Below are 16,777 nucleotides of genomic sequence, written 5' to 3' on the forward strand. Positions count from 1 at the left end.
ATATATTGTTGGGTAGGCAGTGCTTTATTTGAACGGTGGCAGTGCTTCCTATACAAGGAGAAAAATTCCAACACAGAGTACAAAGCTCCAGTATGGAAAGTCTGCCATTGGCCTTGAATCTGCTGACTTTTGCCCAATTTCTTGCCTCTCAGCTGTTCTACATCTCTTCTCTTTTGCTCTGTGCTAACCAGGCTTCCCAATGTCTGTCCTGATATGGCTGCACCCACACTGGATGGCCAGAGAATGCCTCTTGCCCTCAAGTTTCTCGTGATCTTGGCATTAACCTTCCTGTGCTGCCTGGCAAAGGACTCTAGGCCACCCCCACTTGGCCACCCCACAGCAACACTGGAAATCATGATTTCTGCATTTGCAATCAAAGTTGACACTTGGCCCAGCGAATGGCCATGTGCTAAGTAGGCCTTATTGACACCAGGTCTAGCTACAGTATAAAACTACTGTTGTCAATTTTCTTCAATAATGCTGTTACTAACAACCACTTTAAACTTTTCATTATGGAAAATATCAACTATTCATATAAATGGGAAGGGATCATGCACTGGACTGCACCCACAGACAGCTTTCTGATTAATTTCAAGTTCACAACCATAAAAAATACTTGCATAGTTAGCAAATTGCTGTGATATTGCACAGTTATGTTGTCGACTAAAGCCGTATTTGCAACGTGGCAGTTTTGGCAGCCCAGACTTTTAAGACCACATCCTGCCTGGCTTAGTAGGGATGGATCATTCCATCATGACTGGACTGAGCCGATCTGGCCTAAACTGCTGAAGTGAATCTACTCAAGACATTATGTATACGCTCCTTTCCTTTAAAATAGAATGTGATTTAGAAAGGTCATAAACACGTTCCTTCTTCAGGTTGTTCCACGAAGACCTCCTTTCTGTCTCTGATAGCAGCTTGGCAAGAGAACACATTTATTGCTTCTGATCTGACCCACAAAAATGAAAGCCAGTGAGGTAACCCAGACCATGTCAGTCTCCCTACTAATTCATTACACAGCCCATGTGTGAGTTTATCTAAACATTTCTTGAAGCTGTTTCTATTTCTAGCTTGTACCAGTTCTGGATAAGCCTGCTAGAGTTGCCGTAAGATAATCTAAGAAAATCATGAGGTAGTGGTTAAATAATGGAGCCCATGGGCACCGTGGCTCTCCACTAGGCACAACATTGCTTAACTGGACTTCAGAGGCAAGCAGCAAAGTTAGTCATATCAGCTAAACTTTTCCTTTATTGCTAAAGGGCATATCCTCTAAACCAATAAATCCTCACGTAGTTAAAAGTGAGTGCATTTTTTAAATACGCCAGATGCTTTGTGATAGCTTATATGTCAAAGTGCAATCCCGACTGGGGGCATTAAGGTTTGTTGAAGAGCTCTTACAAGCCTTATCTTCAATAATCACTATCTGGACATTTGTCTTTATTAAGGTGAAGATGTATATTATGTATGTATGAGTGTGTGTGTGTGTGTGTGTGTGTGTGTGTGTGTGGTGTGTGTGTTCTGTTGTTTCTTCTTTAGGTTAAACATAATAATGTAATCATGAAGAAGATGACTTTGCACTTCCAAACATACTTCCTAGTAGCACAAGCAAATCAATCTGTTTACAGTGGCATAAGGCTAATCTATATCGTGTCGCCTATACTTCCTTTGTGCGAAGCATTGCTTATTCAACCTTAGTAAGGGGGCAGTGATGAGGGGATCCTCTTGGAAATAAAACTAGGTGACAACTAGAACAGGGTAGAAAAATCTATACCAAACAAAAAACAAACAAACAGAAAAGCTTAAGTCCTCAAGAACTGTACCATTGCCAGCAGTAAATGCTAAAACATGTAAAAATGACAGACATTTGTGTATTCTGTATAATCAGATTTAAATCAACTTGAGTTGCATTAGTTGTAAGACTGTAAAATACTAATTGAGTCTTGTTTCATGGATAAATTTGTTGCGATACAAATAGCTTTGAATTAAAATTCATTGGTGATAGCCTGTGTTTGTGCTTTTACCACTTAATGATACTGTTTTTACAAATATATCAAAATAGCTGTCACCCATCAGGAGGCTAAATTTTGAACCCAGTGAATTCAAACGGAATTTGATACCATCCGTGGCACCAAATACAAAGCTGGGTATTGCTAAGAAAGACGTTTTCTTCAATAGCACTGGCTTTTCATAGGTGACATCTTAAGTTTCTCTACTAGAAACTGTGGGCATTTCCATAGTGGACAAAGGAACACTGACTCTGTCTGTCCAGGTACTAATTGGAACACCATCAGTCAGGTAAAAGACTACACAGTATAATTGAAGGAAGTGAGGATATTTAGTCTCAGAAGGTACTTGATCTGCAAGCACTAAGTATATTTCAGGGCTATAGCTCTTATGCCCAGGAGAAAGAAACCAGAAGATTTTTCAATTTTTAATCATAGTAGAAGACTTGCCTGTATGGACCAAACACATGCACCTTACACTACAAAGCACTGGTTCTCTTCTGTCTTAGGGAAGGTACTATATACCCTGTTTGCCTTGCCTGGAGTTCTTTACCTCCAAGGCCACCTCTTCATTATGTGGACTTCAGCTTCCCCACAGTATTTACCTTCTTAGTCTGGGCCACATAGTACAAAATCTACACATGAAGAGAACTGTAGATAATCAATGTGGTCTATAAATTATTTGTAAATGTAGTATCTGTTTCAGTGTCCACATTGGGAAATCTAAAGTGCACATCCAAACTGTGATACTTAGCACTGAAAGATGAGTCAAAGATCAAATCTCCTCTCCAAACACAAGCACACAAAGGGTTCATCTACCTCTAATCCACTAGATACTCCACTTTAAAAGTGCTGCTTCATTAGCTTAATGAGTTGTGGTTTGAAAACTATAAGAAAAGAGTTGGGGAGGTAACTTGGTGATAAAAATGCCTATTTTGATAAGTAAGACACTAGGTTCCTTTACCAGCACCACAAAATTAACTAATTAATTAGTTAATTATTAATTAGTGTCAAGGAGAGTTTTCAGTCGATACCGTGGTTGCCTTGAAAGCATAAGAACTTGAATCTAATCCCCAGAACCTGTTTTTTAGAAGAGGAAACTCAGGCTTGATAGTGTATGTCTACAATCCCAGCACCAGAGAGGCAGAGGCAGAGGCAGAGGCAGAGGCAGAGGCAGAGGCAGAGGCAGAGGCAGAGGCAGAGGCAGAGGCAGAGGCAGAGGCAGAGGCAGAGGCAGAGGCAGAGGCAGAGGCAGAGGCAGAGGCAGAGGCAGAGGCAGAGGCAGAGGCAGAGGCAGAGGCAGAGGCAGAGGCAGAGGCAGAGGCAGAGGCAGGCAGATCCTTGAGGCTCACCAGCCAGCCAGAATAGTCTGTTTGGAATATTGAAGGCCAGTGAGAGACCGGTCTCAGAAAACAAACAAAATAAAAGTAATAAACAAAATAAAAACAAGGTGTATGGTTCCAAAGGAATAAAAGCCAAGGTTGCCCTCTGATTTTTACATGTACAGACAGATACACACACATGACTAAGGATGGAGAAAGATGCCTACACTCTGAAAAGTTCAGCTTTGGGTATGAATGAGGGCAGAGAAGGCTGATGGAAAGAATCCTCCTGGTGAAATTCTGTCACACTGATTCTAAGGGACTCATTCCCACCACATACCTTGTCACCACATCTAAAAGTCAGACTAATGTGAGTGTGGTGTGGAGACAGCAGCATCCATAATTGGTCTCAGACCCCACCCCAGCTGGACCACATCTTTGCATGACCTCCATGATCCCTGCGAACAAGATTCAAAAAGTGCTGCCTGTTTTCAGCAACCAGAGCTTAGACTTCTTTAAGCATATGAGCCAGGTTCTATGATGGCAAGGTCTTCCTTTTCCATTTAAATGCTAGCCATCACATATTCTGGCCATCACTTGTGTGAAATGATGACTCTCATTTTGACTGACATCAGGTGAAAGAAAGGTGAATGTAGAGAACCACAGATCTCCAAACTTCAGAGAGAGAGAGAGAGAGAGAGAGAGAGAGAGAGAGAGAGAGAGAGAGTGTGTGTGTGTGAATTCTTCTGTCATAAATAACCCAGTTACTGGGAACTGTCAATGTATTTCTGTGGGGTTGCAGCTCCTCTCAGTCTTCCTTTGGTTCTTTATCCACATGAAATTGCATGGTCAACACATCTTTGCTGCTGAATCACCAGCTCTTCATAATCTGCTCCCTCATATTCAAATATTTTCCAGTCTCATATATCTACCAGAATGGAAGAGCACAGGGTGTGGAGAATTAATCATAAAAGTCCATTCATCATCGTTCCTCAGCCTTCCCTCCCCTCCTCTTCCCTCCCCTCCCCTGCCCTTCCCTTCCCTCCCCTTTCCTCCCCTTCCCTTCCCTCCTTCCCTCCCTTCCTTCTTCCCTTTCTTCCCTTCCTTCCTTCCTTCCTTCCTTCCTTCCTTCCTTCCTTCCTTCCTTCTTTTCTTCCCTCCCTTCTTTCCATCTTCCCTTCCTTCCTTCCTTCTCACCACTCTGTTCTTTCTTCCTCTTCTTCTCATTCTTTGGTTGGCACATACTCATCATGTAAGCATTTGCTTAGCAACCATAGGATGCACAAAGTCAAAGGTGACGCTGGTGGATTAGCTCCTTCCCCTTTAGTACTCTTCTCTGGGCTGAGGTGATCTAGGAAATGAGACCAGCAGGCAATGACAAGGGTGCCTTCTCCCAACCCAAGTCTTGTAAAGTAGAAAATCTTACCAGAAATATGTAATCAATTTAAGCTTATTTTATGCAAATTACATCCTATTAAGGAGGCTTGTGAACAATCTCTCTGAAAACAAGTTTCTGTGGGCTTTTTTGGCACAGCTGTGATCGACAGTACTAAATGCCAGCAGACTTTGCATATTTAAAATATTTAATGATGGGGAGAAAATATAAAATTAATTATCTTCATGAGGAAAAAAAAACCTGTCAGACAGCTAATTTATTAAAAACTAGTTTAGAAAATTACTACATAAAACATTTCTAAATAAGAGAAATTGATCTACCTAATAATAGCTACTGGAACTACACCAGACTTGCTGAATCCAAATTTATGTTGAGCTCCAGTCCAAATAATAGATGACATAAATTATACTTATAATATACAATCAGTTGCCCATGGCAATCTTAGGCAGAAGGAAGGCCCTTCAGATCATAGTCACAGGTCCTAAGGTTTTATGCCAGAGGTATTTCAGGGAAGTCAGGAAACTTTAATACTTCAACTATGCCTGTAGAGTATATTTTTTTTCTCGTGTGCTCTGTGGTTTCTATGGTTTATTTCAAGACAGCTTGTTTCCCAATGTCTTCATCATTTTCGTCTTTTGGTACTAGAGCTCTCTTCCTGTTTTCAAAACCATGTGCATTAAATATAGAAATGTATACACCATCATAACACGCGGATGAGGCAGATGAAATGGTTAAGCAATGGTGCATTATTAAAGCATCACATTTGTCTGAGACTTTCAGCTTCACATAAGGAACGCACTGTTTGAAAAGAATGAAACTACACGATTTTATTGCTTGAAGATATTTATGCACATAGCTCCCTGAAATGGAAAGGCACACACTTTTATCGCCCTATTCCCATAACTCAAAACTGTTGAATAGATTTAGTATTTTTAAAATGAATTAAAACCAGACCTGGGCAATTTAAGCTCCAAGGCTGGTGGTTTCCATAAAGTGTAAGAAGAAAATGGTGTCGATGGAGAAGCCTCCACCAGTGCAAGGGTGTGGGCTCCGAGAAATCAGGCTGTGGAGTGCCAAAGTAAGACTTAGGTTCATAGTGGAGAACACAAGCCAAGTTAAATGTCAGAGAGTGGGGGGGATGGGGGGGGTCAGCTTTCTAGACTCCAGAACATACATTCTTTAAAATGGAGGCAGTCTATGACAGAGATCTCTTCTGGGGACCCTAAGATGGAAAAAGTTCATTTTAACTTGTGATTGCTTTAGTCTCCTAGAATTGCTATTTCTGCACTGGTAGAGAAAGAGTAACCCAAATCGACCATTCTAGCCTCTGGTTTTATTTTACTAATAGGAGAGCAGACAGTGCACCTCTAAGGCTGTGTTAGTCTATCTACAACTCCAGAGCTGACCTCACAGTTCTTGCCCACCTCGGCCACCAGGTTGAGTTCCAATCTTGATTTTTCAGAACACCATTGCCCATTTGGACTCCCAAGGACCACTGAATGGTCCAGAATCTTCATAGGGAATTTCCACACTGCACCTTAACACTTACTTCTCATTCTGCCTTTAAAGATGCCTTAGAATGGGAAGGTTTGAATTATCATCTCCTCTAAGTTATTTGAGAAGTCTTTGTTCCGAGCCTTCCATGAGAAAGCATGGAGGGAAATGCAAAGCTGAGTGAAATGGTAACAAAATGGCACGATCCTAATGGAGAAAGGCGTGTGTGTGCAGCACAATGAGAAGCTTGCAGCTGCATACAGCATGACTGTTAGTAAGCAGGCAACAATCACCTTTTGTGGGATTGAAAAGGGAAGGTTTTGCTGTGGAAGCTGCCAGCAGCTGAGCAGCACTATTAGCAAGCTGTTGGACCACGAGCTGTTCCAGACTAGGACCTCTTTGGGGGAACATTTGCACTTCTAACCCCCTGCCTTTTCCATATATTTCCTGTTCTGGTTTTGCTCTACAGGCGTCTGATCCGGATCCAGATGCTACATTCCTATCCTGTCTAAGATCAGAGCTGTGTGCCCTCTTGTTAACAGTAGGGAAAGCAACGTGCTATCAGATTGGCTCACCCTCATTCACATTTGCACCAGTTCCACAGCTACTTCTTATTGACAGCTTTTGACGCAGCCACGGTTACAGAATGGCAGAGATATGCATGCCTATATTGCTTTATTTCAATGCTCATTTTTATAAATATAAAATTGGGACATGGGCGCTCCTCTATATTGTAACCTTGTACTCACAGAACGTTCTCCCAGTCTATTACTGAGAATCCTGCCTCAATTTTACTCTGTTGTGAATGTGTGGTGTGTGATTCTGTATAGGAAAGGAGTGTGTGCTGGCAGTGCACATGTAGGGGCTAGAGAGGGTGTCTGCTCTGCCATCTTCCATCTTAGTTCTTTGGGACAAGGTCGTCACAATGCTTAAAGCTTAGCACTATGGCTAGGCTAGTTGGTCACTGAGTTCCCAGGATATACACATCTCTACCTCCCACAACACTGGTTGGGGTGACAGGCACACACTTCCATGCCAAGCTTTTATGTGGGTGCTTGGAGTTTGAATTCATGCCTCTATTTGCATGGCAAGCACTCTTAACCGCTGAGACATCTTCTCAGCCTCTTGATCAGTCTTTTAAAGGCTATACAATATTTCATGGTGGAGACACATTGTATTTGCCATCCATTGCTACCAAAAGCTAGACCTGGCCTCCAGTTTATTCTTTTTCTTTGCTGCAGTTAAATAATAATATATTTATGTCCTTAGATATCTTCATTTCTCTATTGTTGGTTTTCAGGAATAGAATTGCTAGGATAGAAAACACACACACACACACACACATTCAATTTTAATAGAAATTTCCAAGCAGGTTGCTTTCAAAAACTGTTTTAATTCACACTACCAATGTGTGAGAAAATATTCTTTCTGTATTCCTGTCAGTAACAGATGTTTATACTTTTTTTTTTCAATTTTTAGGAATTGCTTTCTTGCTTTGAATCTATTTAAATGCTTAACTCCATAAGACATTTGAAGGATTACAGACTGATATTCCTGCAATCAACTACATTCAAAGGAGCCCAATCTTTGCCAGTGTCCCAGGCTTTCTTTTCCCATACTTAATAACCTTTATTAACTTTGTGTTTATTCTTTTATAATTGTGTGTGTGTGTGTGTGTGTGTGTGTGTGTGTGTGTGTGTGTGTGTGTGTGTAAACATGAGTAAAGGTGTTCTCAGAGACCAGACATATTGGACTCCTTTGGAGCTATAATTATATCATTTGTGATCTACCCAACATGGGTGCTAGGAACCAAACTTGGGTCCCCTGAAAGAGCAGGGAATGCTCTTAACCACCAAGACATCTCTCCAGCCCTACATTTATTTTTTTTAATCCTTTGTCTTTTACAAAATGTAGCATTTCATATTGTTTTCTTACCCCTTTTTACTTAAGATCTATCTTGTTTCTCATCTCATGGATGGCAACCTTCCTTGTTGGCTCTATGGATACCAAACATTCTGCTACACGAAGGCCCTGATGTTGCTCAACAAGTTCTCAATTAATGAACATCAAGGTCACCTTCAATTTCAACTATTCTAAAAGATGTCCCTGTGAATAATCATGAGCATAAATCATCTCATACTTTTGGCATATTTTAGGCTGCATTCCTAGAAATTAGATTGCTGTGCAAAGGGTATTTTATATGAAGGCATAATTGTCTATACATATTACCGGTATACTTCTATTGGAGTTATACAACATTTCATTTCTACCACAGCTGAGTTTTACAATATTTCCAAAATTCTGCACTTCTAAGGCCTTAGATTTTCACCAAGTAACACATAAAAAAAATGATAGTTTCATTTACTTTCTCTTTCATTGTTAGTGAGATTGTGAATTTTCTCATATGTTTAAATATCATTTGTTAACAGTCTTGATTATTTTTTTAATTATTTTTTCGTGTATTTTATCCACTTTTTTGTTCGATGGTTGGTCTTTTCTCCCTTCAGTCTTTTTAGCTTTATGCGATTCAGTGATCAATCTTTTGTGATTAGAATTTCAAATACTTTAAAATTTTGCCATTTGTGGCTGAGAGTTGCCTGCCATCAAGACAGAACACCCTATTTCCTCTTTCTAGGCCAGAATTGGAATTCAAAATCTGAAAAACTTTTTCTACTGGCTATTCTGATGTTTTTACCCTATCACGAAGTCTAAATGCTTCAACTCAAACCATGCATTAAAGGCTCCTACCCACAATGCTTCTCTGCCTATGGAACTAAATACACATGCTATCTGCTCCAGACGTACATTGATGGGACAGATGTGGGATAATAATTACTTGCAGTTATATTCAAGTAGGGATCAAAATGGAAGGTAAAATGTCCTCTGTGCAATGTAAGCTGAAATTGTGGCTGGACAAACTTCCTTGGATGTCAAGTGTTCTGTGGTTGTTTCAGCTTGACCATCTGCCCCATGCTTCATTCTGTATGTTCTTGGTTCTGCCCTCCGGTGAATTCTCCCTGCTTCATGAAAATGAGGCCTTGTATCTCAGCTGAGCAGTTTTATGGCCTCTTTCCTGTCAGGAGAGTGCGGTACCTAAAAGCCTTGTTAATCTCTTTGAAATCTCAGCCCAACCTGTAGTGTTTCTGCTAATGCAAAAACTCTCCAAACTTTTTGTTTCTCTGCTTATTGGTTGCTCAATACATTCAATCTTGAGTAGACTATATCATCTCTGCCTTTGGCTTCTGTTGAAATGCCTGAGACACATTCTGCAGAAGTTTCTAAGGCTCTCCGGTCTGATAGAATATTCTACCATCCTTAAATTCATTACAGAGTACTGATCTCATTCTTCAAAATTAGAGCAAGAGAATTCTGTAAAATATTTCAGTCCCTGTCCTTTTCTTTATGAGATGTCATCAGAAGTATTTTCTTAATTTCTGCATCATCTACAATCCAGAAAAATTGAAGAAATATAAACCATACCCTAGCTCCTAATATCACAAACTATAAAGAAGAATTCATGATGTTTTAAGAAATATACAGCTAGAGAGGTGTGGGTAAAGTACTTATCATGAAAAGAGAAGGACCTGAGTTTGGTCCCTAGAAGTCACATAAAAGCCACATATGACCACATCTCTATTACTCCAGCTCTAGAGATCAGACAGGTGAATCCCTGGAGCTCACTAGCCAGCCACTGCATCAGTAAGCTGCAGGAAATGATAGAGGAAGACATACAACATTGACCATGGGTGTCCTCATATATATGCATTCAAACACAACATTCTCTCCTCCTCCTCCTCCTTCTCCTTCCTTCTCCTCCTCTTCTTCTCTTTATCTCTATCTCTGTCTCTCTATCTCTGTCTCTCTTTCTCTCTATCTCTCTGTCCCTGTCTCTCTGTCTCTGTCTGTCTGTCTCTCTGTGTCTCTCTGTGTCTCTGTCTCTGTCTCTGTCTGTCTCTCTCTCTCTCTCTCTCTCACACACACACACACACACATACATACAAACACACACAAATGCGTACACACACCTCTTGGGAATTTAAAGCTTATTTGGCCTACTTTGGAAAACTCTAAGTCAAAGATGTTCAATTAGTACATTTGCTCTCTGGGAGCTTAATGCTTAAGTATATCTGAGGTCTTCACACAGGGGAAAGAGCCATAGGCAACACAAATTTCTGGAAGGTGATATTCTGATATTGAGAAGTTCCAACTTAGACAAGCCTTTGTGTTTTGAGACTGAAAACGTAGCCCTGATGAAACAAAGGGGGGCTCTTTAGAATCTCCGAGATCAGAGCTAACACCCAGCAAACTCTCTGCTTGCAAGCCACTCACTAGCCACATCTCCCTCATTTGGTGCTTGACACATTCATTCCTCAGGCAGGCCATTCATTTTAAGCATATTGTAAATATTTTTCACCATTAGAAATTTCTGTCAACTGCCATATTCCAAAACCAAGAATAATGGTAAAAAAAAAAAAATCGCTCTTCCCTTGTGCATGGTGAGCACTCGGACTTCCCCGAATTCTCACTGGCCCACTTGTTGGCTTACTGATAGCCATGACGGTCTTTGAAATGCTTCTACAATCTTGATAATGCAGGACACTTTCTTCCTTTGCATATTATTTTTGCCAATATAGACAAGCTAGGTTCACAGTATAATGTCTGTTTAAAATATCCAGCAGTCCTAAAACTTCTGATAAAAGATGGATCTAGAAGTTACACTTATATTTTTACTGTGGACTATTTTTCCTCTAAAGGAAGTTTTCCTATTAAAAAAGTGAATGTTTGGTCTGTGAAACAGCTCAGTGGGCAAAGCCCTTGCTGTACAGAACCCTTGTAAAGCTATACACGGAAGCTGAGCTCTGTAACCTTCATGTTTCTGCAGTGAGATCGAAGCAGAGACACAATGCTCCCCCAATGCTTACAGACCATTTAGCCTGGCAACCATGGCAGCAAACAACAGGACACACTCTCTCAGCTGAAGAAGACAAGAACCAATACCCAGGAGGAGAGCGCAGTCTAGTATTCTTGTATCTCTTGCTTGGTTGGTAAGAGTGAATGCTCTCAAACAAATACAGAGCAAAGTAGTTATCATACCTTCACATCCAATAGCTTTCTTTGCCAGAAAGATTTTCCCCGTAGCTAATAGTGTTGTCTCTCCAAGCATAACATTGGCTATCCTGCTTCCTGTGCTTGTTAACTGAAGCATTCTGATAGAAGCAGGGCTTTGATTTCTGTTTTGTCGTGCTCCCCCACCCCCCAACGAAGAAGAGGGAAACCCTAAATGGGCTTTTCTGGACCTTCAGAAGGAAAATTTACCCATTAAATGTCTGAGAACATCATATCAGTGTTGTTCTGGGGGGAAAAATCGATTAACTTTCCACTGTCACAATTATACTTCAGAATGACTTGAGAAGTCATAGGCTCTGTCTGACAAAGTTTCATATCATATGTCCTTAAGGGACATGGAAGTTTGATCCAAGAGTATCAGATTGTTCCTCAGGCATCTCTTGTTATGATTCATACTTTTCTTCTCAGCTTAGGAAAGGGGATCCCATTTCTCATTATCTTGGCGATGCTCAAGTCCCACTCACTATTTATATTTACCATGCTATTCCATGTTGGGGCTTTAGCTTAGCTGTTTTCAACACTTCCCTCATGCATTAGTTAACAACCATGGATCCACTGATTCTTTTTCTTTTTAAAAAAAAATTTTATTATTATTATTTTTTAATCTCTTTTCACAATCCAGTCCGTATCCCTCTCCCTGTTTGTCTTTGGACCACTCCCCATTCCATTACCCCCCAGTCCCGTCACACGCCTCTGCCCCTGTCCCCTCATCCCCTCCATCTCCAAGAAGACATCCCCACCCCCACCTCTACCCCACCAGACCACCCCACTCCTTGAGGCCTCAAGTCTCTCAACAGTTAGGCAGGTCTTCTCTCATTAGGCCAGACCAGTCATATCTCTGCTGTATAGGTATGTGTGTGGGGTGGGGAGAAGGGGAGGGCTCATATCAGGTAGTGTATGCTGCGTGGTTGGTGGTTCATTGTCCGAGAGATCTCAGGGGTCTAGGTTAGTTGCTGGTCTTCCCATGGGGTTGCCCTCCTCCTCAGCTTCTTACAGCCCTTTCCCAATTCAACAATAGGGGTACCCAGCTTCTGTCCATTGGTTGGGTGTAAGTATCTGCATCTGACTCTTTCAGCTGACTGTTGGTCCCCTCAAAGGGCAACCATGCCAGGCTCCTCTCTGTAAGCACTCCATAGCATCAGTAATAGTGTCAGGCCTAGGAGCCTTCCCCCACCCCACTCCCACCACCCCCAGCTGGATCACATTTTGGGTCAGAGAATCTCATTCCTTAGGGGAGTAACAGTGGGTGATGGAAATCTTAGAAATGTAAATGAAAATATGCAAATGAGGTACCAAATGAGTTGGTCAAGGTGACTGCATCTCATCATCAGTTCAATGTACTACCAGGGCTGCGAGGGCTGCAGGGCTGCACTGTCCCTTGTAGAGTGACCAAAGACCGCTACCATGTAATCATTTGTCATAGCTTTCAAACTCAGGGATGCTGAGAATAAAACATTTCTTTGAATTGCTCTTAAAACCATCAAACTGGCTGCAGAGAGTATGAAAGATGGATAGACTGACAGACACAAACAGATGACACTTGAAGCTACCTGGTCTACTCAATGTTGCTTTCATGGTACACCCCAAGTGATCATGACATAGGTACCCATCTTGCTCCTGGCCAAGCATTCAAGCACAGACTTCTGAACTTGCTCTTTGCTCCTGGAGGTCAGCTGAACTTGGTTACTTGCCTTAGTGATGTTCAGGTATGCTGAAGATAGATTTATAGGGCACCCACTACTCCACATCACTTAGTTGGGCTTATTAAGTGGGTCAAGGACTTTCTCTCATATTCTTGGACTGTTCACAGAATAGATGCCATGAGAATTAGCATGAAATTCAGCTGCACTTGAAGGGATCTATCTGAAATTAGGGTTGTTCGGGCTAATGCCTTGAGCACACCAGGGATTCCAAATTCTAACCCCGATTCTGAAAACCACTTATAAGAATTTCACTAATGGCGCCACTTCTTTTAACTCTGTCCTGTCTCCCTTATGAATGAAGGAAATGATGCAGCTTCCCAAAGGTAGATGTGAGAAGTCTAAATGGGGCTGGTAAGACATTATAGTTAGGCAAAGTACTTGCTATGCAAAACTGCCAACCTGGAGTTCAATTCCTGGAGAAAGAAAACTGAATTTTGAAAGTTGTTTTTCAACCTCCACATACTCTGTGTGACACAGGCATGCACACACATGCGCGCGCGCGCGCACACACACACACACACACACCATGCACAACACATACACACACAAATACACACCATGCACTACACAGATGCATATGCACACCATGTGCAACACATACACACACACACAAATATACATGGTGTCATGTACAACACACACATGCAAATATACAGCATAAAACACACGCAAGCATGCATACACACATACATACACAAATAAACACACAGCATGCAAGACTAATGCACACATATCAGATATACACATAATAATAAATAAAAAAACCTTCTAAAGATAAAAAATATCCTTTGTATAAAAGAAAGTTTTGAGTGGTGCTTGATACGGCCAGGGCATGTGTGTGTGTGTGTGTGTGTGTGTGTGTGTGTGTGTGTGTGGTGTCCTGTATTTATAATCTCAGCACTTTGAGTATCAAAGCAGCATCCCAGTCCAAAATAAAAAGAAGGATGCTTTCTGGGTGTGAATATGTTTTATCTCCTCTGAAGTGTGTGTCAACATTTGATTGGCATGTAATAATGTTATAAGGCAAAGTCATATCTTCAAGATATGGCCAGGTTGTGAGGAGGCTAATGTTTCTTTCAAGGGACCAGGTCAGTTCTCATAATAGTGAATGGGTCCTCAGTCTCAGGACAGTAGATTAGTCACCATGTTGATGACTTTGTCATAAGGTGAGGGCTTCCCTTCTCTTCTGCATCTTCTCCACTGACATACTTGCCCCCTGCTTCTCTATTAGCCAAAGCAACAAGAAGCTCTCACCAGATGTGGCCTCACAGTTTTGCACTGTCCTGCCTTAGAAAGTCCAAGCCTAATTAACCTCTTTTCTTTATAGATTACACAATTAAACTCAAATATATTTGGTTATAGCAGCAGAAAGTGAACTAATATGATGCCCAAGTATTTGATTATAATGTCTTTCAATGTTATGAACAACAGCTGAATTCATTGATACTGAAATAAGAATCAATGTTCAAAATGAAAGTACATTTCTTCTCCTCCTTGACCCCTTTATATTCCCATACTGAGTGGGAAGGAGAGCCTTGAACACCTAATTTACACCTAGTGATGATATGGGTCTAGGGAAAAGTGTCTGGCCAGTCTTATGGTTTTCTAAATGCCATTGATGATGGTTCTTCCCATTTGGGGGAGAGACAGAGCAAAGTTTTCATTGGCTCTAATTTCAGGAAGGTTCATTCTAAAATAATGGCAGGGGTATAGTTGAGAGATACGGCATGGAAGGGTGAAGGAGGTCAAGACAGAGCATATGTCATGATCTTCCTGTGAGAAGATTAAGTCTAAGTGGCGTGAAAAAGTTGAGGTGTAGGAGGTAGAAGGTAGGGTATTCTTTTGTATGTGGCATGCATCCTGGTGTGCACTGATAATGTATACTTTGTGCCTAAGAAAGTGTCATCTTGGAGTCTCACTCCTGGCCTCCTTGCTCTATCTGCCTGGGTCTGAACCTCAGTTCTAATAATCTCCTTCTGTCCCCAGGACTAAGGGTCTGACCAGTCCCCAACTCTGGTCCAGAGCAAGCCCTTCTTGACAGAAGGCAGTTCCTAACTTCTCAGGGTTCACGGGTCAGAGCTGTGTTTCCCAAACAGATTCTCACAGAGACCTTCAATGCACCTTTTAATAGCTTGAATGCTATATCAACACGGGAGACACTAAGGAAAAAATAAATGTTTATAGAATACAATGTAATTGCCTCACAGCTCGAAGAAAGCATGACACGCCTAAACAGAGTTTAAGTGGTTTTTTTTTTTTTAATTTGGAAGGCAAAAGATATAACTTTTCTTTTAGTAGAAGTTTAAGGGGTGAAATACTTTATGAACTTATCCTTTGAGCTTTGATTTCTAAATTTGGAATAGAAATAACCATCTCTCTGTCATATACACCAGAACATTTCTTAAGGTGAGGAATAGAAAAAAAGAAAAGAGAAAATGACTTCTATCTCTATTTGTGTGGGTGTTTAAAAACAGTCATCACTTTAGGATGAAAGTGTCATTGTATCTGCACCAGATGACAAATTTCATTTTAATTTCCTTATCTAGTCACATATTTGAATAGTGTTAACAAGTCATTTCTACTCCAACCCGATAGAGACAAGCACCAAACTCATAAGAAAAACGAGGATCTGCGTTTTCACAATACCCACGCCCCGCCCCCAACCGGTACCCTGCTTCCAGGAATGAGTGTGTGCTCTGTAAGCCTCTAGATGCATCTGGTACTCAACAGCACATGAGTCAAACTGTCAGGTCGTACCTTCCACGGTGAGTTTCATGTTATACCTGCCCAGTGACAGTAGGCTCCCCTCCCTCAGCCATGCATTCCTGAGCACCAGAACAGCCTAAACCAGACACATGGTACATGCCTGAAAGCTGGAGGATCCGGAGTTTAAGATCATCCTCAGCTCCATAGTGGATTGCCGACTAACCTGATTTACATGAGATTATGTCTGAAAGGTGTGTGTGTGTGTGTGTGTGTGTGTGTGTGTGTGTGTGTGTGTGTTAGTGGTGGTGGTGAGTACAGGGAAGAATAAAAAGGAAAGTTAAGTCTAAACTATAGATACTCCTAAACCTTCTCAATAAAGTCATCACAAACTGAAAATATGCCAAAAGAGATCAGCTACATTTTTAGACTCAGAACATTTCCATTAGCCTTGGGTTGGGCAGAATCGTCAATATAAAGATCATTATAAAAAAATGAATTATATAGGGAAGCAGGCTACCCGGGCCTGATCTGGGGCACAAGTCCCTTCCCCTCGACTCGAGCCCCGAGCTACCTTGCCAGCAGAGTCTTGCCCAACACCTGCAAGGGCCCACACGGGACTCCCCACGGGATCCTAAGACCTCTGGTGAGTGGAACACAGCGCCTGCCCCAATCCAATCGCGCGGAACCTGAGACTGCGGTACATAGGGAAGCAGGCTACCCGGGCCTGATCTGGGGCACAAGTCCCTTCCGCTCGACTCGAGCCCCGGGCTACCTTGCCAGCGGAGTCGCCTGACACCTGCAAGGGCCCACACAGGATTCCACACGAGATCCTAAGACCTCTAGTGAGTGGAACACAACTTCTGCCAGGAGTCTGGTTCGAACACCAGATATCTGGGTACCTGCCCTGCAAGAAGAGAGCTTGCCTGCAGAGAATACTCTGCCCACTGAAAGTAAGGAGAGTGCTACCCTCCAGGTCTGCTTATAGAGGCTAACAGAGTCACCTGAAGAACAAGCTCTTAACAGTGA

General features: G+C 41.7%; 1 long non-coding RNA gene across 2 annotated transcripts in view; it reads right to left on the reverse strand.

Moving 5' to 3' along the window:
- Window positions 1-3,308: 3,308 nt before the first annotated feature.
- Gm33083 overlaps window positions 3,309-16,777 on the reverse strand; it is a 125,751-nt gene continuing 112,282 nt past the window's right edge. For both annotated transcript variants that reach the window (XR_001779851.1, XR_373562.2), the window contains 2 exons: window positions 4,523-4,676; window positions 3,309-4,253 (listed from right to left, as the gene is read on the reverse strand). This is a non-coding gene — a long non-coding RNA (predicted gene, 33083). The remainder of the gene's footprint in view (window positions 4,254-4,522; window positions 4,677-16,777) is intronic.

This window comes from Mus musculus, chromosome 1, assembly GCF_000001635.26.
Source record: "Mus musculus strain C57BL/6J chromosome 1, GRCm38.p6 C57BL/6J".
Lineage (NCBI taxonomy): Eukaryota > Metazoa > Chordata > Mammalia > Rodentia > Muridae > Mus > Mus musculus.